At 45.5% G+C, this 24,772-nt stretch overlaps 1 long non-coding RNA gene and 1 other non-coding gene across 2 annotated transcripts; both read right to left on the reverse strand.

The window, feature by feature from the left end:
- Window positions 1-7,778: 7,778 nt before the first annotated feature.
- LOC109549960 (uncharacterized) lies at window positions 7,779-22,743 on the reverse strand. The gene is made up of 3 exons (XR_002176355.3): window positions 22,381-22,743; window positions 20,995-21,125; window positions 7,779-8,334 (listed from the first exon to the last, which is right to left on the reverse strand). It is a non-coding gene; the product is annotated as an uncharacterized lncRNA (long non-coding RNA).
- Window positions 16,834-16,937, reverse strand: LOC117309324 (U6 spliceosomal RNA). The gene has a single exon (XR_004523612.1). It is a non-coding gene; the product is annotated as a U6 spliceosomal RNA (small nuclear RNA).
- Window positions 22,744-24,772: the final 2,029 nt, after the last annotated feature.

The raw sequence follows: 24,772 nt of genomic DNA on the forward strand, positions 1-24,772 counted from the left end.
GACATTTCTTCACCATTCTCTGAATACTTTCTTGCTCTCCGGCACAGAATGATCTAGGCACATCTTGTTTTTTTCTCTGCCTCAGGCTTGAAACCATCCATCTCTGCAAGGGTCCCTGGTTTCTTTTAGTGGGAAATGGTGTTTAGAAGCCAAGATGTGGGTGCTGGGTGTGCTCATTGCTAATGAGGTGTTGCTACTCCCAGGCCCTCTCAATGCACAGGCCTAGAAGAAAAACACAAACAAGGCAAAAAACAGAATAACTATCTAATCCCTACACCATACACACATTTTAAAATAGACTTTATTTTTAGAGTAGTTCACAGCAAAAGTGAGTAGAAGGTACGGAGAAGTCCCATATGCCCCCAGCCCTAACCCTCACAGCCTCCCCCGCTATTAATATCCCACACATCTATTGTATATTTGTTAAAACGGATCAACCTACATCAACATCATTACTACCCAAAGTCTGTAGATTATACTAGAGTTCACTCTTGTGCATTCTTTAGGTTTGGACAAATGTATAAGTGACACGTATCTACCAGTAGAGTGTCTATACAGAATAGTTCCCCCGCCCTAAAAATCCTCTGCGCTCTGCCTGTTCATCCCTCCCTTCCCCCAGCCCCTGGCAGCCAATGATTTTTTTTAATGTCTCTGCAATTTTGCCTTTTCCAGAATATCCTATAGTTGGAATCAAACAGTGTGTAGCCTTTTCAGGTTGGCTTCTTTTGCTTAGCAATATGCATTTACGTTTCCTCCATATCTTTTCACGGCTTAATAGCTCGTATCTTTATAGCACTGAATAATAACCCATTGTCTGGAGGTACCGCAGTTTATTTATCCATTCACCTGCTGAAGGACATCTTGGCTGCGTCCAAGTTTGGGCCATTATGAATTTAAAGCTGCTCTAAACATTTGTGTGCAGGTTTTTGTGTCGATACACGTTTTCAGCTCCTTTGGATAAATACCAAGAAGCATGATCGTTGGCACACACTTTTTATCTTTCTATTCCAATCCAACATCGCTGGTTTGTTCTAGTTTTCTCTAAGAGGGACTTTTAGAGGGCAAAATCCTACAGATTTTGAAAGAACGAAAGATGCAACAGCAAGAACGCTTAGAAAGATGAAAAGCACCCAGATGAGTGAAAAGATCTTAGCAGTCCTGAGAAAAATAACCTAGAAGAGAACAACAGCTGAGAACCAACTTTAAGCAGCAAAATTCCCTCCAATTTGAGGAGTCGTCTGAAACAGCTACAGTGTACGTGGGAAGGGAGTTGATTGCAAGTCTGTTTAAGAAGCAGCCAGATATCCCTGTTAGCCTCTCCTAACTGCAGATGAGGCAACCACACCTCCTGTGTTCTGTGAAGAGCCTAGGGATTCATCCTGGGCGTGGGGGGTGGAGCCGGCTGGAGGGGAAATAAGAGGATATGTGGCCTGGAGTGGGGTATGGGGGAGCTCAGTCCATTCTGAAAACAAGCAGACTGAGAGAATGAATGTACACTCTTTCTCTACCTGACGTAAAACAGAAAAACTAAGATATAGACACGGAAGCTTCCTATTAGAGTTGGCCGATGCCCTGCCTTGAGCTGGGCCAATTTACACACCTCCCCCCGCCAAACTCCCCGTGGAAGTGCCCACTTCCTTCCAATGGCAAATAGCCTCAGCAACGGATTTTATCTTTGCCAATCTCATAGGTGAAAAATGGTACTCAGGGTAGTTTTAAATGGCAGGAAATGAAATTAAAACCGTAGTGAGACAGGCATTTCACGCCTATCAGATTGGCAACATTTTTGAAGTCTAACAATACTGATTGTTGGCGTGGAGGTGAAACAACAGAATATTTACACCCTGTGGGTGAGAACGGACATTGACATGACCGCCTGGGGAGACAGCTTAACCGATAGCTGACGACGTTCCCACTGCACACCCCAGTGCATGCTCTTTGTGAATAGAAACACTGGTAACTAAGTGCCCATTAACAGGAGAATGAAGTTGTAAGTTTTGGTATATTGATAGAGTGGAAAGCTATATACAGCAATGAAACTGAATTAACTAAAGATATAAGCATAAACATGGATGAATCCCCCCAACATAACATCAGCAGACCACAGCAAGCTGCAGAAGAATACATTCAGGATGTTATCCTTCATCTAAAGTTAAAAAATAAGCAAATGGGGCTTCCCTGGTGGCGCAGCGGTTGAGAGTCCGCCTGCCGATGCAGGGGACGCGGGTTCGTGCCCCGGTCCGGGAAGATCCCACATGCCGCGGAGCGGCTGCGCCCGTGAGCCATGGCCGCTGAGCCTGCGCGTCCGGAGCCTGTGCTCCGCAATGGGAGAGGCCACAACGGTGAGAGGCCCGTGTACCGCAAAAAAAACCAAAAAAAACAAATGACTGGTATGGATCGCTGGGTTTGTAAGCACCTGCCCTATAAGTTTAAAGGAATGTGGGAGCAATAAAAGATGCCCCAATTGCGATATTGGTTGCTTCTGGTGGGCAAGGAGAAGGCTGTTATCCAGGAGGAGTAATTAGCAGGTTTCACCTAAATTGATGACATTTTGCCCTTGAACTGGATGGTCAAGACAGGGATGTTCATTGTTCCTTGTAACATTAGCACGTTGTAAATATTTCATAAGGCAAATGAGAAATGAGGGTAGGTGTCCCAGGCAGAGGGAACAGCAGGGATGAAGGTCCTGAGGCAGGAGGCTGGGATGCTGAGAGCAAAGAGCCGAGTGCACAGGGAGTGAGATGTGACGAAACAGCCAACAGGGGCCAGACCAGGCCGGGGCCCCCTTAAGAACTGTGTTCCTTTCTCCTGAGAACAACAAGGAATCATGGAAAGAATTTAAGCATGTAAGTTACACGATCAGACTTGCACTTTGAAATGATTGTATCAGCTACTGGATGAAAAGCAGAGGGAAGCTGGAGTGGGAGCCCGTAAGCCCAGTCAGGAGTGGTGACAAATTGAAATTATAATAGAGTGACCCCAGTTCAGGTGTTCAAAAACGGAGTCAAGCGGCCTTTGAGCGTCTGGTCTCAGACACCTCTCTGCACCACTGAGAACTTGAACTTTCTTTGAACCGTGCGGGATCCGGGGACACCACCAGCTGTAGTCAGAACAATAACCTGCCGGCTGCAGCCTTTTCCTCTCAAGTTCTCTCCTTGTAACTGTGCAACCATTTCGGACCCCAACCAGTTCTTACTTAACAAGCACCCTTACTGCTTGCCAGCTCCAATTATAATTCTTGAGAAACAACTCATGTAACTAACTGTAACTTTGCAAGTTTGCTCTTATAAGTCTCCCCTATTTTGTAATCCAGCGGAGAGCAATTCAAGTGCTTCTTGAATCTGTGTCTCCTGGGCTGCAGTCCAAACAAACCCCCAATAAACATCTTTTTATTTCAATCAGGTCTTTGTTTCTGAAATTTTGACTAACAGTAGGTTAGTGTAAGGACCCAGGTGAGGCACAATGGTGGCTTAGATCACCTTCCGAACCTGCAAGTACAGGGCTCTGGAGACAAGTGGTTGGAGTCAAGAACTGTCTAGGAGGTGAAATCAATAGCCCTGCTTAAGGGGGATGGAGGGGAGGAGGAGGTCAAGGGTGACTCCTAGCTCTCTGGCTTGAGCCCCTGAATGGATGGGGATATAGAAAATATGGTTTCCTATTGTCACCGTATCAAATTACTACAAATTTAGTGGCTTAAAACAACATAGAGGGCTTCCCTGGTGGCGCAGTGGTTGGGAGTCAGCCTGCCAATTCAGGGGACACGGGTTCGAGCCCTGGTCCAGGAAGATCCCACACGCCGCAGAGCAGCTAAGCCCGTGCGCCACAACTACTGAGCCTGTGCTCTAGGGCTCGCGAGCCACAACTACTGAGCCCACGAGCCACGACTACTGAAGCCCACGTGCCTAGAGCCCGTGCTGTGCAACAAGAGAAGCCACCACAACGGGAAGCCCGCGCACCACAACGAAGAGTAGCCCCCGCTCGTCGCAACTAGAGAAAGCCCGTGCGCAGCAACGAAGACCCAACGCAGCCAAAAATAAATAAAATTTACAAAAAAGCTTTCAAACAAAAAACAACATAGATTTGGGGACTTCCCTGGTGGTCCAGTGGGTAAGACTCCGTGCTCCCAAAGCAGGGGGCCAGGGTTTGATCCCTGGTCCGGGAACTAGACCCACGCGCATGCCGCAACTAAGACCCGCCGCGGCCAAAATAAATAAATAATTAAATAAAGTTTTAACGACCCGATGTAGATTTATTATCTTACAGTCCAGGAGGTCAGAAGTCCTAAAATCAGTGCATCAAAAGGACTGCATTCCTCCTGGGGCTCTAGGGGAGAATCCATCTCCTTGCCTTTTCCAGCTTCAGGGGGCTGCCTGCTTTCCGTGGCTCATGGCCACTTCCTCCACCTTCAAAGAAACACAGCATCTTCAGATCTCTCTCTCTGCTGAGGTTGTCACATTGTCCTCTCTCTTCTGTCAAATCTCCCTTTGCCTCCCTCCTATAAGGATACTTGTGATTATATTTTGAGCCCATCTGGATAATCAGGATAATCCCCACCCCAAGATCCTTAATTTAAGCACAGCTTCAAAAGTCCCTTTTGCCATGGAAGGTAGCTCTCACAGGTTCCAGGGCTCAAGACCTGGATATCACTGGAGGGCGTTATTCAGCCTACCATACCTGCCTGAACCAAGGAGCTCAGTCAAGGGCGCAAGCCATGCTGGGGGTGGTGAGTGCCCTGTCCTTGTCAGAAGGCCTCAGGGCATCTGAACTGGCCCCAGATCTCTGCTTGTTTTTGCTCTAGCAAAGTCCTTCCCCTGTTCTAGCCCGAGGGAAGAATGAGGGCCGGCTGAGTCCAATTAATGAGGGCTGGCTGAGTCCAATTCCCTTCCTGCTTCATGAGGTGGTGGAGCTCAGTGGTGAAAAGCGTGGCCTCTAGAGCTAGCCTGCCTGGATTCGTGTCTGAGCTTTGCCACCTCTGAGCTGTGTGACTTTGGAAAAATTGCTGAATTTCCCTGTGCATTTCCTTATGAGTATTATGGACTGACTTGTGTCTTCTCAAAATTCATGTATCGAAACCCTAATCCCCAGTACCTCAGAACATGACCGTATTTGGAGACAGAGCCTTTAAAGAGGTGATTAGGTTAAATGAGGCCATTAGGGTGGGTCCTCATCCAATCCAGCTGATGTCCACTAAGAAGAGGAAATTTGGACACAGAACAAGGAGAAACACCAGGCACCTGCAGAGGAGAGACCATGTGAGGTCACCTTGAGAAGGTGGCTGTCTGCAAGCCAGGAAGAGAGGCCTCAGAGGAAACCAAACCTGCTGACACCTTGATCTTGGACTTCCAGCCTCTGGAATTGTGAGAACACAAATTTCTCATGCCTAAGCAACCCAGTTGGTAGAATTTTGTTATGGCAGCCCTAGCAAACGAATACAACTATTAAGTCAGGATAAGACCATTATCCATCTTCCTAGGGTTGTTATAGATGTGTCAGGTCCTGAGCTAACAGACAGGGCTGTCATTTACTGTGTCCAATGTGCTAGATGTTGGGAAAACAGAAGTGAATAAGGAAGACTGTTGGGATCGTCTGTTGCTACACAACATAGCCCCCGAAACTTAGTGGCTTAATACAGCAGCACTCACTTGTGAGCTGTCCTGGGTTTACTGGGCTCAGCTGGGTGGTTCTGCGCCATGTGGTGACAGCTGGGGCTGCAGTCATCCGGATGCTTAACTAGACTTTATTTATTTATTTCATTTTTGGCTGCGTTGGGTCTTTGTTGCTGCGCGCGGGCTTTCTCTAGTTGCGGCGAGCGGGGGCTACTCTTCGTTGCGGTGCCCGGGCTTCTCGCTGCGGTGGCTTCTCTTGTTGCGGAGCACGGGCTCTAGGCGCACAGGCTTCAGTAGTTGTGGCACGCGGGCTCAGTAGTTGTGGCTCACAGGCTCTGGAGCGCAGGCTCAGTAGTTGTGGTGCATGGGCTTTGTTGTTCCGCGGCATATGGGATCTTCCTGGAGCAGGGCTCGAACCAGCGTCCCCTGCATTGGCAGGCGGATTCTTAACCACTGCGCCATCAGGGAAGTCCCTTAACTAGCCTTTAAATGTCCAAAATGGCTCACTCACACGGCTCTTGGCTGGAAGCTCAGCTGGGGCCCACCTCAGTCTCCTCCTTGGGGCTCCTCCAGGTGGCACCTGGGTTTCAGGTTTCCAAGTGTATGGAAAGCAGATGATGTAGGTATTTTAAGGCCAGCCTCGGAAATTACAGTCATTTCCATCTCGTGCCAGTGGTCAAAGCAAGCCTCACGGCCAAGGCCAGATTCTAATGGGAAGGCCTCCACAGGGGCTGAGTCCCAGGGAAGTGTTCATGGATGGCTTTCTGTGGAAAGTGGCTGCCACACCAATAAAGATCGTTGCCTCACATCACATTCTAGCTCAGGGCTTTTTGATTGAAAGTTGGGCTGGGAGTTCCCTGGTGGTCTAGTGGTTAGGATTTGGTGCTTTCGCTGCTAAAAAAAAAAAAAAAAAAGTCGGGCTGCCAGGGATGCTCCTGCTATCCCGTCGAAGCAGGCAGGGTTCTGGGAGCTTTTCTCAAGTGCCCCACAACTTAATATTTTCCTCTCCCACTCCTCAGTCTAGAAGGTGCCTTTTTAGGTGAAGGAAATTAGCGCTTATTTCATGAGGCAGTCTTTTTCTTAAACTTTTTTTGGGGAAATTATTATGGGAAAATTGCAAAAATTGGACTGAGATACCCATATAACCCATTACTCAGCTTCCCCTAATATTAGCATCTCACATAACTAAAGTCCAACTATCAGAAGCAGGAAATTAACATTGGTACAAAACCAGTAACTCAATGACAGACCTTATTTGAATTTTAGCAGTTTTCCCTTTAATGTCCTTTTTTCTGTTCCAGAAACCAATCCAGGATCCAACACTGCATTTAGTGGTTCTTCCTCCTGAGTGTCCCCCAATCCTTATCTTCCATGGCCTTGGCACTTTTTTTTTTTTTGATGTGGACCATTTTTAAAGTCTTGATTGAATTTGTTACAAGAGTACTTCTGCTATATGTTTTAGTTTTTTTGGCTGCGAGGCATGTGGGATCTTAGCTCTCCAACCAGGGATTGAACCCACACACCCTGCATTGGAAGGCAAAGTGCCGCGAGGCATGTGGGATCTTAGCTCCCCAACCAGGGATTGAAGCCACACCCCCTGCATTGGAAGGCAAAGTCTTAACCACTGGACCACCAGGGAAGTCCCAACCTTGGTACTTTTAAAGGATATCGATCAGTTATTTTGTAGAACATCCCTCAGTTTGGGTTTGTCCGAGGTTCCTTCCTGATTATATTGACAATGTGCATTTTTGTCAAGAATACCCCAAAAGTGATGTTTTGCTCCTTGGTGTGTTATATTGAGGGTGCATGATGTAGCTGTGTCTTATTATAGGTGATATTAACCTTGATTACTTGGTTAAGGTGGTGTCTGCTGGGTTTCTTCAGTGTGAGATTACTGTTTTTCCATTGTAATTGACAAATGTCTTGGGGGGAGATACTTTGAGACTATGCAAATGTTCTGTTTCTCCTCAAACTTTTGCCCACTAATTTTAGCATCCATCAGTAAGTAGATCTTGCCTGCAACAATTTGATCAGGCAGTCTTTTAAATCTCTCTCTCTCTTTTTTTTTTTTTTGTGGCATAAATTATGTGTGTGTTGGGGAGGCTGGGGAATCTGACACTACTGTAGGGGAGGAGGGACTTCCTTCTACCCTCTTAGGTTCAGTGGCCGGGTCTGTGAACTAAACTGACAACAGGCAGATTAACAAGAGAAAAGTCATACAGATTTATTAATTTTCAATTTTATGTGCACAGGGGTATCATACAAAAAAAATAGTGAGAACCCCCCCCAAAAAACAGTGAAATCTGAGAGTTTACATACCATCTTAATAGGGGAAAGGGAGGGGAAGAGAGGTCACATATGGGAGAGAAAGTGATTTTTACAGAAGATAAATGGGCCCTTAGGAGAAGAGATGGGAGAAATGAGAGTTTGTGTCAATGTTTGTCTAGATTTGGTGCCAACTTCTAGGCTCCTCTCCTGGGATAAGAGTCAATCTTCCCTGGTTGATGAAATTCCCAGGGAGGCAATTTATGACAACTCCATTTTTTTTTGAAGAGGATCTAATTTTAGACAGGTATAGGAAGTTCAGAGAAGGCCTCTGCATTTGTTGATTCTCGAATGTCTTCACCTCAAAACAGTCCTCATGCAAATATGGCATATTTTGATCTCCTAAATTTCCCCCATCTGAAGCTTTGTCCGAAGATTCACATGTTAAAAGTTGAGTGGTTGGCTGTGGAGAGAAGATTCAGGTTAGCAGTTGAGTGGCAAGAGATCTGCAAAGTGAGATACAAACATAGATTAGAATGAGAATAAACAAAGAGCAGAGAAGGATGCTTCCCCACGTCCCAGGAAACCAGCCTCCCAGTCTGGGGAACAGGTCTGTCCAATAAAATGGCTGAGAGTCATTTAATTGATGGAGAGTGTTCATCTTCTTCCTTTCTTTCTTTTTTATTTTTTGGCCATGCAGTGCCGCATGCGGGATCTTAGTTTCCTGACCACGGATCAAACCCGCTCCCCCTGCAGTGGAAGCGCGGAGGCTTAACCACTGGACCGCCAGGGAAGTCCCCTATCTTTTCTTTTTTTTTAATGTTTATTATTATTATTATTATTATTTTGGCTGCGTCAGGTCTTTAGTTGTGGCACGCGGAATCTTCATTGCTGCATGTGGGATCTTTTGCGGCGCGCGGGCTTCTCTCTAGTTGTGGCGCGCAGGCTCTGTAGTTTGCGGCACGCGGGGCTCTCTAGTTGAGGTGTGCCGGCTCAGTAGTTGTGGCACGTGGGCTTAGATGCCCCGCGGGCTTAGATGCCCCGCAGCATGTGGGATCTTAGTTCCCCCACCAGGGATCAAACCCCTGCCCCGTGCAATGGAAGCGCGGAGTCTTAACCATTGGGCCGCCAGGGAAGTCCCCTATCTTCTCTTTTAAAAGGTATAAACTAGACACTGTTTGTCCTGTCGGATTCACATAAAGGCAGCATTTTCTGCCAATGATTTCACAAGCTCCTCCTTGCTTGCAGTCAGTGTACCCAGGGTGGGACAATTTGGGGATACCACAGAGGCTAAGCTATTACCTTCTGATTGGAGCACTTGCAATGTCCGCATATGCTATCGAACTCCTGTTCTATGACCACGGAAGATTCAGGATCGCCTTTTCCAACTTTTCCCCAAAGTTGGAAATAAGACTCTCACCACTGAAACTATCCCGGCCATACACAAGTGGATTTTCTATGTCTTCTCGTCTTTGTGAACGAAGGAGCACACATCTGTAATTTGCTGGCATTTAAGGTGGACAGCCTGGCGATGGAGGGAACCCGGTGTCCGAGTCACACTGTCCTGACCACTTAGTTAGGAAGATACCTTATCACCACAGGAGAGAAAAAGGTCAGTGTGGTTCACCAACAGGGTCAGAGTAAAACCTACAGTTCCCTAGGATCGGGGAGGTTCACAACCTTTGTCCTTTGGGCATATCACCACCTGGACACCTCCACTCTCCACGTGCTTCTGTCCACTTGCAAGAGTGTTGCCAGACCAGGTTCATCTGCCCAACACACAGCAAGCCAAACACGGAGGTGCCGCGGTTTGCAGCACAGAAGGGGTTATTCTCCTCCCAAGGCAGCCAAGCGAGCAGGTGGGGAGAGCAGATCTCAAATCCGCCTGCCCAAAGGCGAGGGGCTCGGGATATTGATGGGCCAAAGAAGCAGGGTGGTCTTAGGCGGGGGAAAGGGGATGGGAGGGAGGGAGGGAGAAGGTGAGGTAATCGGTGTTCTGCGCAGGCGTATCTATGCTACATTCTTCTTCATGGGATGTGAGAGCAAATTTGGGAGAATTTGGGGCTGTGATGTCAGAAGGTCACCCATCCAACAAACAAGTCTGTTCTGTGCAGACTCCCATCAGCCATGTTGGTTGCATCTGGTTTCAGCCAGTTTTGTTGTATTACAAGCAGAGGGGTTTATAACAAGCTATTCCCTTAGCTACTGCTCTGTTAGACAAGCTCTAGACTTTCCGTGAGTCACCAGTTTCTGTTGTGGGTTTTTAAACCCTAGGCTTCGTGGTTTGAAGAGCAGGACAGGTTGCAGAATATCTGGTCTGGGAGGCCAGCGGTCCAGCTTTGGCAACTGTAAGGCTTGGCTTTGTCACCTGAGCAAGTGAGTCCAGATTTGGGGTTTCCCCATAGATAACTGGTGGTGTCAGGCAGCCTGATCATGGGAACAGCTGGGCTCCTCCAGGTCGTTCATGGGTGGCCTGTGAACCAACAGAAACTTTTGGTGATCTCGCAGTTTTTGTCACTAGCGTTAGTGCTAGAAACACTTCTGCCCTCTGTGAGCGGTTTGAGGACGTTGCCTCTAGAATCAAACCACAGGGTTTGGTCGCCGTATTACCTTAACAGGTCACCTCTGGTCTAGCATCATGCCTGTTCACACAGCAAAGGGACAAGTTCCATTCCAATGATTTTTTTAAAAATTTTTATTTATTTTTGGCTGCATTGGGTTTTCATTGCTGCGCGCGGGCTTTTCTCTAGTTGCAGCGAGCGGGGCCTATTCTCTGTTGTGGTGCGTGGGCTTCTCATTGCGGTGGCTTCTCTTGTTACAGAGCATGGGCTCTAGGCATGTGGGCTTCAGTAGTTGTGGCACACAGACTCAGCAGTTGTGGCTCGCAGGCTCTAGAGCGCAGGCTCAGTAGTTGCGGCACACGGGCTTAGTTGCTCCGCGGCATGTGGGATCTTCCCGGACCAGGGATCGAACCCGCGTCCCCTGCATTGGCAGGTGAATTCTCAACCACTGCACCAGCAGGGAAGTCCCTTTTCCCATGTTTTTACCCGAGCAAGAGATAGACCTTGAGCTGCCATAGAGGGATTTCCGAGCCCAATGAACTCACCAGAGAGGGAGATGGAGTTGGGGTGTTTTGGGGTCATGGATACCATATCCTTTCGTTCATCCATCTTCCGTAGTTAGTTCATCAGGTGATCATATTGGCAGAATGAAAACTGGGTCAGGTTCCTTTTCTTGACTAGATTTTTTTTTTTTTTTTGGCCACGCTGCACGGCATGCAGAATCTTAGTTCCCTGACCAGGATCCAACCCATGCCCCCTGCAGTGGAAGCACAAAGTCTTAACCACTGGTCCACCAGGAAAGTCCCTCTTGACTAGATTATGACATAACCAGCAATCAGACTGATTCATTAACATGGCCATGATTTGGAAGATGGGTGCAGGGGGCTGCTTGTTTGTCCTTGACCTACGGAAAAAGCAGTCGGAGTGGATAGGAGTAAGATACAGTTTGAAAGAGAGCCATGATGCATGAACAGAGACAGAATAGGACCGATGGAGGCAAGCCACTTCCCATCAGCCTTTCAACAAATGGGAGAAAAGGAGAAACTTTCGTTTAAATTGTCAAAGGAGTTTTGTTTTGTTTTCCTGCTGTCCTGGGAGGGAGGGTTCAAAGGAAGAGGAAAGAAAAACCAAAAAAGTGGAGATGAAGCTCTTGATCTGCGATCTTGGGAAGCAGCTGTCTCCTTCTGGGCATCGTCAGCTGCAGGAGCCGGGGAACTGGCTCCGGAACTTTTTCGTTGGAGGTCATCATCTGTAGGGATGGGCTTGCGAGTGTCCTGGGAGTGCTGACCTGGGTCTAGTTTGGCATGTTTCCTGGGAATCCAGCAGGATCTCTCTTTTATTGTGATGGCAGGGCAGGTGGTCAGCAATACTCGCGAGATCCTTCCCAGCGAGGTGATAGCAGTGCTTTCTTCCAAAACCTTGACATACACTGGATCTCCTGGTCAGAAGGAGGACGAGGCATGTTGATCGGTGGCGGCCTGTCAACAGCATGCTCCAAGAACACAGGTAGACCTCTTTTATTGCACTTTGCTCTACTGCACTTCACAGGTGCTGCATTTTTACAAACTGAAGGTTTGTGGCAACGCTGCGTGGAGCAGGTCTGTTGGCGCCATTTTTCCAACAGCATTTGCTCGCTTCATGTCTCTGGGTCAGTAATTCTTGCAATATATCAAACTTTTTCATTAATGCTCTATTTGCTATGATGATCTGTGCTCAGCGATCCTTGATGTCACTATTGTAATTATTTTTGGGGTGCCAGGAGCAGCACCCGTCTGTAAGACGGCGAACTTAATTGATAAATACTGTGTGTGTTCTGACTGCTTCACCGACCGGCCCTTCCTCTGTCTTTCTCCCTCTCCTCGGGCCTCCCTGTTCCCTGAGACACAACAATGTCGAAATTAGGCCAATTACTAACCCTACAGGAACCTCGAAGTGTTCAAATGAAAGGAAGAGTCACGTGTCTCTCACTTAACATCAGAAGCTAGAGGGGACTTCCCTGGCGGTCCAGTGGTTAGAACTCCGCGCTTGCACTGCAACGGGCAGGGGTTCAATCCCTGGTCGGGGAACTAAGATCCCACAAGCCACGTGGTGAGGCCAAAAAAAAGGAAAAAAAAGCTAGAAAGGATTAAGCTTAATGGAGGCATGTTGAAAGCCAAGATAGGCCGAAAGCTTGGCCTCTCTTGCCGACCAGTTTAGCCAAGTTGCGATCGCAAAGGAAAAGTTCTCGAAGGAAATGAAAAGTCCTACTCCAGTGAACATGCGAATGACAAGAAAGCCAAACAGCCTTATTGCTGAGACGGAGAAAGTGTGAGTGGTCTGGATAGAAGAGCAAACCGGCCACAACGTTCCCTTCAGCGAAAGCCTCCTCCAGAGCAAGGCCCTAACTCTCTTGAATTCTGTGAAGGCTGAGAGAGGCGAGGAAGCTGCAGAAGAGAAGTCTGAAGCCAGCAGAGGTTGGTTCCTGAGGTTTAAGGAAAGAAGCCGCCTCTGTAACCTAAAGGTGCAAAGTGAAGCAGCAAGTGCTGACGGAGAAGCTGCAGCAAGTTACCCAGAAGATCTAGCTAAGAAATTCATGAAGGAGGCTACACTAAACAACAGATTTTCAACGTACATACAGTTCATAAAGCCATAGCTGCCATAGATAGTGATTCCTCTGATAGATCTGGGCAAAGTACATTTTTTAATATATATTTTAATTTATTTTTGGCTGAGTTGGGTCTTTGTCGCTGCTGCCATGGGCTTTCTCTAGTTGTGGTGAGCGGGGGCTACTCTCCGTTGCGGTGCCCGGGCTTCTCACTGCGGTGGCTTCTCTTGTTGTGGAGCACGGGCTCTAGGCGCGCGAGCTTCAGTAGTTGTGGCACACGGGCTCAGTAGTTGAGGCACGCGGGCTCTAGAGCGCAGGCTCAGTAGTTGTGGTGCACGGGCTTAGTTGCTCCGCGGCATGTGGGATCTTCCCAGACCAGGGATTGAACCCATGTCCCCTGCATTGGGAGGCAGATTCTTAACCACTGTGCCACCAGGGAGGTGCCAGAAGAGTAAATTTTGAAACCTTCTGGAAAGGACTCACCATTCTAGACGGTTGAGGATGATGATTGAGGATGTTACAAGGTATGATATTTTAGGGAGCATCCCAGAGTTTGTGCAAAGCAAGCAGCTTGTTTCTGCTGTAAATTTATTTATGTATTTATTTCCACCGTTCCTTAGTCTGATTCCAGCCACAGAGGAATACCAAACTGAGGGATAATCTCAGTTCTTTACTTCTTTTCCACCTTCATAGCATCAGCACATCTAGTTGGATAATCTCCAGCCCCTCCAGTAAACATGCAATCAGCAAACAGCAGAAATAGCTTGAAGCCGGAGGTCAATGTATGGAACGTGTGTGGGACAGTGCAAGGGTCACTGTGGACCTTGGAGGATTTCCTGAGATAAGCTGTTCTCCAGAGACCTGCTGAGAGTCCCGAACGGCACATCAGGAAATACTTTGCTTAGAAATTTTATGGATGCCGGCGCGGAACCCATTGTCCTTTAGTTGCTTTGTTGCCGCCCGTCTGCACTCAGGTTCCACCTAACGGGAGATAAGGCAGCCTGCAGGTCAAATCATAGCTCAATAAAAAAAGAAAAAGAAACGGGGGGGGGCGGGGCGCTGGAAGTCCATTTGGCCCAATGTATAATCCGCTAGTGAATGTTTAGTTCATTTTTTAAAAAATTGAGGTGTAATTGACTTTTTTCTTTCTGGCTGCATCTCGGCCTGTGGGATCTTACTTCCCCAACCAGGGATCGAACCCGGGCCCCCTGCAGGGGGAGCGCGGAGTCTTAATCGCTGGACCGCCAGGGAAGTCCCGACATACAACATTATATTAGTTTCGCGTACACAACATAGTGATTCGATATTTGTATATATTGTGAAATGATCACAATAAGTCCAGTTAACATTCGTCACCATACATAGTTAAAAAAACAATTTTTTTCCTTGTGGTAAAGAGTTGTAAGATCTACTCTCTCAGCCGTTTTCAAATATGCGATGCGGTATTATGAACTACAGTCACCATGCCCTACGTTACATCCTCAGGACATACCGTTTGGCACCCTTTTGTAGCCATTTGTCTTTTTCAGTTTGTGGGGCACTTACCTGACTAACTGATAATATCGGTCGGGGATAAAGGCAGGTTTAGACATTGGGTGGAGAAGGGGTGCGGGGGGTGGGGCGTTTAGCACCCTTATGGCCTCTGTTCATCCCTGGAGATGGAGTGTCAGTCTCCACGGTGTGGGCTCCACGGAGGACAGCAGTGATTTTAGCAGGGAGGTCAATGAGACCGTAATAGGGCAGCAGTGATATCCCCGTTGGCAGTCGGGGTACCAGCAGGGGTTAATAAGAATCCGTGGGATTTCCACGTGCGCCAGCAGCGCAGCAGACTCCAAAAGCGTATCTGGAGTCGGCGTATGTACTGCCTGTTTGCAAGCTCTAGGAGGAGCTATGAGCTGGGCTGCTTGGGCTGACTTTACAGTGGGCGAAGCATATACCTCCAGCATTTCATGTGGGGAAATTCGGGCACGACTGGTGATCAGGTATCCCCGGGAATTTCATCTACAGGAGCCATCGCAAAATAGAAGTCCGGGTTGTCTGAGGGGGTGTCTAAGAGGTGCTCTCATGGCGTTGAGACCGTTTCTCTAGTTGCAGGGCAATCGGGTGGATGGCCTGGGGCTCTCCATCACCAGGGAGGGACAGTAGCGCAAACGGGTTTAAAGTGTTACAGCAATGGAAGATGATGGTGGGGTGGGTTCCTAGGGCCAACTGTGTAGACAGGGGCCGTGTCATAGGAACGGCAGGGGGAGCAGAGGGGACTGGGGAGCCCCGTGTGAGGGTGGTGAGGGGGCCGTGCCAGATGCCACAGGGTCTAACTGACCTGGGAAATACGCTACAGGACTTATGTGAGAAGCCAAAAGTTGTCCTAAAATACCTACAGCAATTCCACCATCTTCATAGCAATAGAGGTGAAAAGCTTTGTCAAAATGAGGTCAGCCAAGAGCTGGGGGTGTAGACAATGACCATTTTAAAGTTTCAGGGGACCGATGTCCATTGCAGCACTATTTACAGTAGCCAAGATATGGAAGCAACCTAAATGTCCGTCAACAGAGGAATAGATAAAGAAGATGTTCTATATATATATGCAATGGAATATTACTCAGCCATAAAAAAGAACGAAATAATGCCATTTGCAGCAACATGGATGGACCTAGAGATTGTCATACTGAGTGAAATAAGTCAGACAGAGAAAGACAAATATATGATATCACTTATATGTGGAATCTAAAAAAATAATACAAATGAACTTACATACAAAAGAGAGATAGACCCACAGACATAGAAAACAAACTTATGGTTACCAAAGGGAAAGGGGGGGGGATAAATTACGAGTTTAGAAATTAACATAAACACACTAGTATGTATAAAATAGACTGCCAACGAAGACCTATGGTACAGCACAGGGATTTTGTAATAACCTATAAGGGAAAAGAATCTGAAAAAGAATAGATATGTAAGTATATGTATAACTGAATCACTGTTCTGTACACTTGAAACTAACACAACATTGTAAATCAGCTATGCTTCTGTTACAAGAAAACAGTTTCAGAGGAGGTTCATGCTTCCGAGGGCCAGGACGTGGGCTCCAGGTAGCATCTGGAAGGAGGGCAAGTAAAGCTTGAACAAGGGCAGCAAAAATAGGAATCCGTTGGCGGCAGTAGCCAGGTGTGTCAGGGATTTACACGGCTGCTTTTTTGATTCGGGGAGAGGGATGGACAGAAGGGATTTAAGGCGTTTTGGGGTGAGTTTTGTGAGTCCCCTGCAATAACTCCTGTCCTGAGTAGGTGGCAGTGGTTAGCAGCCACTGAAACGTAGATCTGAAAGCTTTCTGGTCTTGTCTAGTGAGTGCCCTAAGGAGAACGAAAGGGTCTGTCTGGTCACCATGCTCGTCTAGTTCCAGAGTAAGAGACCACCCATGTCTTGAGCAAGGATGGGGCCCGGGGTAACGGCTACAAAGCGAAGTCAACTGTGAGGACTTGGGAAGATAATAGAGGAAGACACCCAACATCCCTGAGGTACATGAGTCCATGTTAATCGTCTCCCTTGAAACGTAACTGCAGAGAGAAATTGTGAGTGAGGAGTCAACAGCGGGGGAAAGAAAGCTGAGCAGAGGTCAATCCCTGTAAACCAGGCTGCGGCAGCGGGGGCTGATGTGAGGATAGCGGCTGGATTAGGGACTCGGGTGGAGAGGGGTGGCAAGAGTTTACGGATTTACCCCCTTGTACAAATACTAAAATAAATAAAAAATTTTAAACATCTTTATTGGAGTATAATTGCTTTACAATGCTGTGTTAGTTTCTGCTTTATAACAAAGTGAAAAAATACGGAACACTTCACAAATCTGTGTGTCATCCTTGTGCAGGGGCCATGCTAATCTCTGTATCGTTCCAATTTTAGTATATGTGCTGCCGAAGTGAGCATATAAATTTTTTAAAAAAGAAATCCCATTCCCGATCCTCTATCTTTTTAAAAAATATTCATTTATTTATTTAGGCTGTGCTGGGTTTTAGTTGCAGCACACGGGATCTTTAGTTACGGCATGCAGGCTTCTTAGTTGTGGCATGCATGCAGGATCTAGTTCCCCAGCCAGGGATCAAACCCAGGCCCCTTGCATTGGGAGCATGGAGTCTCACCCACTGGACCACCAGAAAAGTCCCCTGATCCCCTATCTTAAGTTAAATGTTGGGTGCTGGGGTGTGACTGAGGATAGACTGACCTTGTCCTTGATGGGGAATTGCCCCCAGAAGGGGGAGAACGGATCCTCTGAGGGCTCGGTGTTCTAAGATGATTGCTTTTTTTTGTTGTTTTTTTTGGCTGTGTTAGGTCTTTGTTGCTGTGTGCGGGCTTTCTCTAGTTGAGGCGAGTGGGGGCTACTCTTCGTTGTGGTGTGCGGGCTTCTCATTGCGGTGGCTTCTCTTGTTGCGGAGCATGGGCTCTAGGCGTGCGGGCTTCAGTAGTCGTGGCACGCGGGCTCGGTAGTTGTGGCTCGCAGGCTGTAGAGCACAGTCTCAGTTGTGGCACATGGGCTTAGTTGCTCCGCAGCATGTGGGATCTTCCTGGACCAGGGTTCGAACCCGTGTCCCCTGCGTTGGCAGGCGAATTCTTAACCACTGAGCCAGGGTTAGTCCCAGGGAAGTCCCCTGGATGATTGCTTTTTAAGATTTCCTTTATTTGAAGTTCAGGACAACTGCTTTCCCAATGCCTGGCTTTTTACACAATGTGCAGTTGTCTTGGGACAAAGGCAAGGACTGTTGATTTTAATTGCTTTTTCCTCCTGCTTTCCTGAAGGCTATTTTGCAGTCTCTGTAATAACATTGAGAGATTGTCCATCCCAACTGCACAATTTTGGATTTGCCTCTTTATATCAGGGAGAAGATTTCCAACTAAAACAGAAATCAAAAGATTTCTGTGTTCTGGGGCTTTTGGGTTTGGTGCAGCGTGTCTTTGAAAAGTCTGCGTAACGCCTTCCACAGAGATCTGGGGATGTTCGTCTTCTTTCTGAGCGCACAATTCAACCCGGAACCAGTTCACCTTTGGAGGAAAGGCCTTCAGCATCGTTCCTATCAGCCTCTACCTGCATCATTTCCTGGTCATTTGCAGGAGGGCCTGGGAAGGATGGGCCACCAGTTTCCCCGGTGTGGGGAGTTTTCTCCAGGAGGTCTTGGCGTATAGCTATAGTATAATCACAGGTGGAAAGAACGCCCCTTAGAAGCTGCCCCTGTGAGCAGGGTTATAAATGCCCACTAATCTTTCTAGCTCCTCTCACCATTTGGCAGGATCTTCTGAAAGTGAGAGTAAAGGGGCTTTGTAGTTTAAAAGATCTGCTGGTGTCCAGGGCACGTGAACTCTTTGTGTTGGGGGTCCAGGATACATTCACCAAGCCCTTTGCCTGGGAAAGCCTGAAGCTGATGGGTTTTGATTATAGAGCCCTGGGAAGTACTCCTGATGGCCAGAGATGGCAAGACAGATCCTGCAGCCTCTGCCAGGTTTTCTTCCTCAGCCTCAGTATTTACATAAATAACCTACATCCCCCAGGCCTGGAGGATCCTGCCAGAGTGCTTTCTGGAGTTCTCGCAGGGAAAGGGAACTTAATGCTCGCAGCTGGGTGTTTGAGAGATTTTTCTGGGGAGGTTGGAGGAGTTTTAGGAATTAAAGGAATTTGCTGAGGAGGTGAGATTAGATTCGGGGAGGGGGATTTGGGGCAGGGACCCAGAGATCCAAAGATCTTCTGGAGGGTCAGCGACAGGGAGTTGGTTATAAAGGGGCATATAGGAGGGTGGAAAAGGGGAATTTATGGGGGCTGTGGATTTTCATTTTTGTTCTAAGTCTGATTTCTGTTTTTTACTCTTGTTAAAGGAGTCCCTAAGGTTAGCCAGAATGCTCTTTTGTGTCCCTCTATCAATTTGATCTTGGTAACAATAGGACATTTATATAGGATGAGAGGTCTCTCAAATCTTTTTTTTTTTTTGGCTGCTTCGGGTCTTAGTTTCGGCACGTGGGCTCTTTGTTGCGCTCGGGCTTCTCTCTAGTTGTGGCCTGCGGGTTTTCTCTTCTCTAGTTGTGGCGCATGGGCTCCAGGGCACGCATGGGCTCTGTAGTTTGCGGCACGCCGGCTCTCTCATTGAGGCGTGCAGGCTCAGTAGTTGTGGTACCCGGCCTAAGTTGCCCTGGGGCATGCAGGATCTTAGTTCCCCGACCAGGGATCGAACCCACGTCCCCTGCATTGGAAGGCAGATTCTTTACCACAGGACCACCAGGGAAGTTCCCTCTAAAATCTTTTAGAAATGTAAATGTTTTTCCAAATCAAAGGATCCCTTATCTCACCATTGATGGGTAGGATCTTCAAAGGTGTATCCATTCTAATAGTGACTCAATCCAATAAGCCTTTTTATGGCCAGACCCAGAGGTAATTTTCCTGGCTTAGAATAAATGTTCACCATGGATCCAAGAGGCATCACCCAAACTGGTTGCAGAAGACATACCTCCCATGATCCAAAAGACCACTCCCAAAGATAGCCCTTAAGGAGGCAAAGATCCTTATTGCCACGGGTGGTAAAAAATATTTATGAAAACTCATGTCTCCAGTCTCCCACAGAAATGAGACACTTCCAGTCACAGACCTGGTAATCTGCGACTACAAGCAGACAAGACTGGGATGGGATTTTCCCACCACGACAAGGCAACAAGGTTAGAGCAACACAGCCCCTGATGGACTTGGACTCCTAATTAAAATGAACTCCCCTGAGAGCTGGCACCATCAGAGAAAGAAAATACTGCTTGTCACTTCGCATCTGGGGTTCCTACACCCTGCTGGCCGGACACTTGATGGAAGCCGCGCCCCCCCTCTGGGCAAACCAGAGAGAGTGTTCTCACTGGTTACAAAGCCGAGCTCTCGGGACACCAGAGGAGATGAAAGGAGAGTTTCATCTGGTTTGGGTTTTTTTATGGGTGACCCACAGCAAAGTTTGTCTAGATAGATGCCAGTCTGGGAACTGTAAACTCACCAGGCTGTGAGGCCAGCTCAAACCCCAGGCTTGTAGAACCTTTACCTTTCTTCTACCTTATGATTCTCCTAATGACAATCAACACAAGAGACAACCATCATCAAAAAGTCTACAAATAATAAGTGCTGGAGAGGGTGTGGAGAAGAGGGAACCCTCCTGTACTGTTGGTGGGAACGTAAATTGGTGTAGCCACTATGGAGAACGGTATGGAGTTTCCTCAAAAAAACCATAGAGCTACTATATGATCCAGCAGTCCCACTCCTGGGCATATATCCAGAGAAACTCTAATTTGAAAAGACACATGCACCCCAGTGTTCATAGCAGCACTATTTACAATAGCCAAGACACGGAAGCCACCTAAGTGTCCATCGACAGATGAATGGATAAAGAAGATGTGGTACATATATACAATGGAATATTACTCAGCCATAAAAAAGGAATGCCATTTGCAGCAACATGGATGGACCTAGAGATTATCATACTAAGCGAAGTACCTCAGAAAGAGAAAGACAAATACCATGTGATATCACCTATATGTGGAATCTAAGAAAATGATACAAATGAACTTATTTACAAAACAGAAACAGACTTATAGACATGAAAACAGACTTATGGTTACCAAAGGGGAAATGGCGGGGGAGGGAAAATAGATAAACAACAAGGACCTACTTTTAGCACAAGGAATTACATTCAATATCTTGTAACAACCTCTAACAAAAAAGAATAAAAAAATATATATATATATATATACACATACACATACAGGCAAAGGAACACAATGACCATCAAAACAGGGAAAGGATGAATTAAAACCCAGAGTACTCAAGACAAAAAACACAGGAATCACTATACACCCCCAAAACTAGTTCATATTAATGTTTTCTCTAGCTAAGGTAAGTTTAGAAGGGAGAAATACCATAGGGACCTGTACTGCTGGGTTTGATCAGACCCCACGCAGAGAAAAGAAGTCTTACCTTTTGCTGCCTCCAGAGTGGACAGAATGTTCCAGCCAATGAGATCTCATCCCCGTTGCTGGAAATCATAGGGGAGGGAAGACTTGCCTTCTGCTCTCCTGGGTCTCCGATGGCTGGGTCTGCGAACTAAACTGATGACAGGCAGATTAACAGGAGAAAAGGCAGACAAACTTATTAATTTTTAAGAACTGAAGTATAGTTGGTTTATAGTGCTTCAGGTGTACAGCAAAGTGATTCAGTTGATATATATATATGTATTCTTTTTCAGATTCTTTTCCATTATGGTTTATTACAAGTTATTGAATATAGTTCCCTGTGTTATATATAATAGTGGGTCCTTGTTGTTTATCTATTTTATATATAAAAGTGTGTATCCGTAAATCCCAAATTATCCCTCCCCAAATATATTAATTTCACGTGCATGGTTGTATCAGAAAAGAAGAGTACCCCTCAAAAGCAGTGAGAGTTGAAAGCTTATATACCATCTTCATGGGGAAAGGGAGGGGGAGAGAGACCACTTATGGGAGAGCAAATGATTTTTATGGAAGATAAACGGGCCTTAAGGAGAACAGATAGGCAATTTGATAGTTTGTGACAATATCTGTCTGGGTTGTGCTGTCGACTTCTGGTCTGCTCTCCTAGGGAAGCAATTTCTGACAAGTGAGTTCTTTTTTTTTTTTTAAGGATCGATTTTTAGGTAGATAAGGGGAGTTCAGAGAAAGCTTCTCCTACATTTATTGATTCTCAAATGTCTTCAGCTCAAAATAATCTTTATGCCAGCACCCACTCTCCAAGCACTGTGCTTTTTCTCCCCTAAAGCAGAGGAATCACTATTTACCCAGATAAACAAAAGTTGAAGGAGTTCATTACCACTAGACCTGCCCTGCAAGAAACATTAAAGGGGGTCCTTCAGGTTGAAATGAAAATAAGTTAAACAGTAACTCGAAGCCATATGAAGATATAAAGTCCTCCCATAAAGGTAATAAACTGGCAAATATAAAAGCCAGTATTATTTTAATCTAGAATTGTAACTCCACTTTTTAAAAATTATTATTATTATTGTTTTTGTCCGTGCCTCTCAGCTTGCAGGATCTTAGTTCCCTGACCAGGGATTGAACCCGGGCTATGGCAGTGAAAGCCCTAACCACTGGACCACCAGGGAGTTCCCCACTTTTAATTTTCTATAGAATTTAAAAGACAAATGCATATATTAATTACTTAATTACTTATAGATTATAAATTATTAATGTAATGCAATAACAGTAACAGAAAGAAGAAAAAAACACATGATTATCTCAACTGAGGCAGAAAAAGCCTCAATTTTGACAAAATTCAAAATTTTTCGTGATGAAAATATCCAACAAACTAGGAATAGAAGGAAATTACCTTAACATAATCAGGCCTTTTATGAAAAGCCCACAGTTGACATCATACTCAATGATGAAAGACTAAAAGCTTTTCCTCTAAGATCAGGAACAAGACAAAAATGCCAGCTTTACCGCTTCTATTTAACGAAGTACTGGAAGTCCTAGACAGAACAATTAGGCAAGAAAGTGTAGTGGAAGGTGTCCAAATTGGAAAAGAAGAAGAAAAATTAACTGGGTTTGCAGACAACATGATCTTATACGTAGAAAACTCTAAAGATTCCACAAAAAACTTGTTAAAACAATAAATGAATTCATAAAGTTACAGATTCAAAACAGACACACACAGATCAGTTGTTTTCTATACACTAAGAATTAATAAACCAAAAAAGAAATTAAGAAAACATTCCATCTACAATAGCATCAAAAATAATTTTAAAATAGGAATAAACTTAACCAAGGAGGCAGAAAAACTTGTACACTGAAAACCATAAAACATCGCTGAAAGAAATTAAAGAAGACACAAATAAATAAAAGGAAAGCCTGTTTTCATGGATTGGAAGTCTTAACATTGTTAAGATATCAATCAGTATTACCCAAAGTGATCTACAGATTCAACGCAATCTCTATCAAAATCCCAGCAGAGTTGTTGTTGTTGTTTTTTTTTTTACGGTACATGGGCCTCTCACTGTTGTGGCCTCTCCCGTTGTGGAGCACAGGCTCCGGACGTGCAGGCTCAGCGGCCATGGCTCACGGGCCCAGCCGCTCCACGGCATGTGAGATCTTCGCGGACCGGGGCACGAACCCGTGTCCCCTGCATCGGCAGGCGGACTCTCAACCACTGCACCACCAGGGAAGCCCCCCAGCAGAGTTTTTTTTGCAGAAAATACATCCTAAAATTCATATAGAATCTTTTTTTTTTCATATAGAATCTTAACGGACCCTGAATAGGCAAAACGATCTTGAAAAAGAACAAAGCTGGAGGACTCACAATTTCTAATTTCAAGACTTGACACAAAGCTACAGTAATCAAAACAATGTGGTACTGGCATATGAACAGATAGATAGGTCAATGGAATAGAATAAGAGAGCCTAGAAATAAGCCCTCACATATATGGTCAATTATTTTCAACAGGGGTGCCAAGAACATTCAAGGAGAAAAGAATGGTCTTTTCAGCAAAGGTACTGGGAATAATGGATATTCGTATGCAAAAAAAACCCCCAAAGTTGGTCCCTTACCTTACACCATATACAAAACTTAAAACAAATCAAAGACCTAATGTAAGAGCTAAAACTATACAACTCTTAAAAGAAATCATTGTGATGATGGGAGAAAAATCAAAGTTAAAAAAAAAAACTATTAGTAGAAAATAAGGGGAGAATCTTCAAGACATTGGGTTTTGCAAGGATTTCACAGATATGACATCAAAAGCGCAGGTGACAACAATAAAAATAGATAAATTGGACTTCATTAAAATTCAGAATTTTGTGTATCATTCATATGACACTGTCAACAAGTGAAAAGGTGACCCACAGAATAGAAGAAAATATTCACAAATTATATATAAAACAGGGAATTCATATCTAGACTATATAAAGAACACCCACAACTAAACAACAAAACAAATAACCCAATTCAAATATGGGTAAAAGACTTGAATAGACATGTCTCCAAAGAAGATATGCAAATGACCAATAAACCCATAAAAATATGCTTATTAAGGAAATGCAAATCAAGAGCACAATGGATACCACTTCACTCCTATTAGAATGATAATTATTTAAAAAAACTGAAAATAAAAAGAATTAGCAAGGATGTGGAGAAATTGCAATTGTGCATTACTGATCAGAATGTAAGTAGGATGGTCCCTGTGGAGAACAGTATGGAGTTTTCTCAAAAAGTTAAATATAGAATTACTGTATGATCCAGAAATTCTACTTCTAGGTCTATACCCCAAAGAATCAAAAGAAGGGAATCAAACATATACTTGCACACGAACATTCATAGTAGCATTAGTCACAATAGCCAAGAGGTGGAAGCAACCCAAATGTCCATCAACAGATGAATGAATAAACAAAATGTGGTCTATACATACAATGGAATAATATTCAGCCTGAAAAGAGATCAAAATTCTGCTACATGCCGCAACATGCACAAACGTTGAAAACATTATGCTAAGTGAAATAAAACCAGACACTAGAAGACAAATACGTATGATTTATCTTATGTACGGCATCTAGAATACACAGATTCATCAAGACAGAAAGTAGAATAGAGGTTACATGGACCTGGGGATAGGGAATGATTGTTTAATGGGTACAGAGTTTCTGTTTGGGATGTTAAATAAAAATTCAGTTGAGTAAATTTAAAAATCAGTTTGGGAGGGCGCCTGCTGGACGCTGGTGAGGGATCC

Source organism: Tursiops truncatus, chromosome 19 (genome assembly GCF_011762595.2).
Source record: "Tursiops truncatus isolate mTurTru1 chromosome 19, mTurTru1.mat.Y, whole genome shotgun sequence".
Lineage (NCBI taxonomy): Eukaryota > Metazoa > Chordata > Mammalia > Artiodactyla > Delphinidae > Tursiops > Tursiops truncatus.